Source organism: Ranitomeya variabilis, chromosome 2, assembly GCF_051348905.1.
Source record: "Ranitomeya variabilis isolate aRanVar5 chromosome 2, aRanVar5.hap1, whole genome shotgun sequence".
Lineage (NCBI taxonomy): Eukaryota > Metazoa > Chordata > Amphibia > Anura > Dendrobatidae > Ranitomeya > Ranitomeya variabilis.
The window spans coordinates 254,416,616-254,419,934 of record NC_135233.1 but is presented as its reverse complement, the minus strand read 5'-3'; the positions used below and the strand labels follow the sequence as shown (position 1 = coordinate 254,419,934).

Sequence of the window (3,319 nt, the reverse complement as noted above, 5' to 3'; positions counted from 1 at the left end):
AGAGCTGACACCTAAGGGTATGTGCACACGATGCAGAATTGGTGCAGAACTGCAGATTTTTCTGCTGCAAAAAAGCTGCAGAACTGCACTGTGATTTACAGTAGAATGTAAATCAATGTGAAAAAAAAGCTGTGCACATGGTGCAGAAAAATCTGCGCCGAAACGCTGCAGATTTCAAAGAAGTGCATGTCACTACTTTTGTGCGTTTCTGCAGCGTTTCTGCACCCCTCCATTAATAGAAATCTGCAGTGGTAAAATCTGCACAAAAAACGCACTAAAAACGCACCTGCGGATTCTGCCAGGAGATGCAGATTTAGTGCAGAAAATTCTGCACCACATTTCCTATGTGTGCACATAGCCTAAGGGTATTAGATTCAGAGCCCACTCCACAGCGGGCAGCTGGTTGTATTATATGGATGCCATCTTCCTCTAAGGCTATGTGCACCGTTGCGGATTAGGCTTAGGAATTTCTGGTGCGGATTCTGTCTCTCCTGGCAGTAAACGCACCTGCGTTTTTTTGTGTGGTTCCGTAGCGTTTTTTATGCGTTTTTGCTGCGGTTTTTACCCCTGCGGTTTTCTATAATGGAGTGGGTACAAAAACACTGCAGATTCACAAAAAGGAAGTGACATGCTACTTCTTTTAAACCGCAGCGTTTCCGCAGCGGATTTTCCGCAAAGTGTGCACAGCATTTTTTTTTTCTCATTGATTTACATTGTACTATAAATCAATTGCGGATCTGCAGCGTTTCTGCACCTCAAAAAACATGTGCACATACCCTTACAGCAGTAATTAACGTGACCACCGATTGCCGCTGTTAACCTGTTCAATGCCGCTGTCAGTTGCTGACAGCAACATTTAAGCGTGATGTGATGACAGGGAGCCGATGGGTTGCTATGACAGGCAGGGGTCGGCTAAATGCCCTCATCTCCCCTTCACCCCGCCTCTACCCCCTGCGCCGGTCATGTGACGACCTTATGTGACATCCAGCCAGTAGTTGGGCATAGAAGACAGTGATTGTTCCTATATACCACAATACTGCTGTATATAGTACAAGCGATCAGACGATCGCAGCTTCAAGTCCTGTAAGGGAACTAATAAATAAAATAAGTAAATTAAAAAAAAAAAAAAGTTTTTAAAAATGTAAAAAAAATAAATAAAAAATTTGAATCCCCCTGTTAAAATTAAACAGTTAAAAAAATGAAAAAAATATGCACATATTTGGTATCGACGTGTTCAGAAAAGTCCAATATGAAAATATAATATTGATCCAATCTGTAAAAACTGTAAAGTAGAAAAAAAACTTAAAATACCAAAATTGCTTGTTTTTTGTTGCTACAATAAAAAAATGCATTAAAAATCTATAAAAGCTTTGTAACTATCAATAAAAACATCCGCTCACTACCCAAAAAAAAACAAGCCCTCACACTCCTCCATTATCCAAAAAATAAAAATGTTACTGGTATTTGAAAATGGCGACTCAGGCTATTTCCTGGGGGCTTTTATGAAATTCAGAATTTTTTTGCCACTTTAATAAAAAAATGCAGGTTTGGTATTGTCCTAATCGTGTTGACCTGATTGGTCCAGGCAGTTGTCTGTACGTGAAGAACGGACATCAGACAACAGAAAATAATTTTTATATCCATGTATAGAGATAGCATTACAATCACTATTCTGAATTCTATGGCTTTTCTAATTTCGGACTTACATAGATTGTGTTCCAATTTTTGCGCGTCATTTTTCACAAATAAATAACTGCAAATATCTGAATTAGAGAGAGAGAGAATTCCTTATAAGTAGCCTAACATTAAATACCAATTGTATCAATAGTACATATTACTAGATGATTAACAAATATAAAGTTTTCTAAATAAAAATGTACAGGATATTAGAATTGGGAAGTAGAGGAAGCTTGACATAAGAAATCAGAACCTTTTACAGCTAGGAAATGTGGAATAATGACAGGACAGGACAGGGGTATAACACGCACATACTCACTACTAAACTCCTACGGAACAACCCTCAACGGAATTCTGGGTGAGCGGTTGCTTATATATTCCTCATGATGTCATAATATCCAGGCCAGAGGTGACCATGGCGACGATCCTGTGATGTCACAACATTAAAGAATGTGCTAGAACAAGCCCTGCAGCCAATGAGATCCAAGATAATAATGTGTAATAAAGTCTATGGAGGGTTTATAATAGTATGTAATATAAATAATCTGATACAGTAAATTGTTACAAATGATAAACACCTCCACGCGCACAGATCCATGAAAACATATATGCAGAAGCTTGTTATAATCCTATTTGTTAACTTATATTGTTCTTATACATATCCACTGTATGGACATAAGTATAGGGATATAGAATTGTGTAACATCCCCCTCTAAATCCATAGGCATTAATTTGGCTGGGGTTGGTCCCCGAAGATTTTGGAGGAGTCTTTGGGATTTTTTGCCCCTTCATTCAGAAGATTATTTGTAACGTCAGACACTGATGCTGGATGGGTCAGGGGGGCTAGCAATCTATATTCTAGTTCATCCCAAAGGTGTTGGTTGAGGTTCAGACTCTGTGCGGACAGTCAGGTTCTTCCAAACCAAACTCCCCCCAACCTTGCCTTTATGGACCTTGCTTGGTGCACTGGAGCATAGCCGTGCTGGGACAGAAAAGGACCTTATTCAAACTGTTCCCACAATGTTGGAAGCATATATTTGTCCATAATTTATTCTATACTGAAGAATTAGGACTTCCCTTCACTGAAACTAATATGCCAAAGCCGACCCATAAAAAACAACCCCAGCAGACTGATTCCAGATCACTACACTCCTAAGCCATCATTCCCATCCCATTTGGAACAGAAATGGTGGCTAGTGTGGGGAGTACTGTGAAGGCCAGTATATAGCATGAGAACCATTATACAGCGTGGAGGCCATTATACAGTGTGGGTCCTACTGTGGGGGCCATGATACAGTGAGAGAGCTTTTGTTGGGACCATTATACTGTGTATAAGGAATCTATGAGGACATCATATTCTGTATAAAGGTGCCTTAGGGACATCGTACTCTGTATAAAAGAGCTGTGGACCCACCATATGCTATGTAAAGAAGCTGTGGGACCACCATACTGTATATAGAGGAGCTGTACATTGCGAGACTCTGGGGATATTATCAAATGTTAAGCATTATTGTTACGCAAGCACGAGTATTGTGGCCGTCAAAGGGGCAAAATTTGAACACTGTTTTTTTTAAGGCCTTTGCACAGAGCATTAATATTTTTTCATAGAGGGCAGAAAGGAGGCATTATTACTATTTAAGGG

General features: G+C 39.6%; 1 long non-coding RNA gene across 1 annotated transcript; it reads right to left on the bottom strand.

Moving 5' to 3' along the window:
• Window positions 1-1,618: 1,618 nt before the first annotated feature.
• Window positions 1,619-2,218, bottom strand: LOC143805399 (uncharacterized). Its single transcript, XR_013221233.1, has 2 exons — window positions 1,997-2,218; window positions 1,619-1,763 (listed from the first exon to the last, which is right to left on the bottom strand). It is a non-coding gene; the product is annotated as an uncharacterized LOC143805399 (long non-coding RNA).
• Between the last annotated feature and the right edge of the window lie 1,101 nt (window positions 2,219-3,319).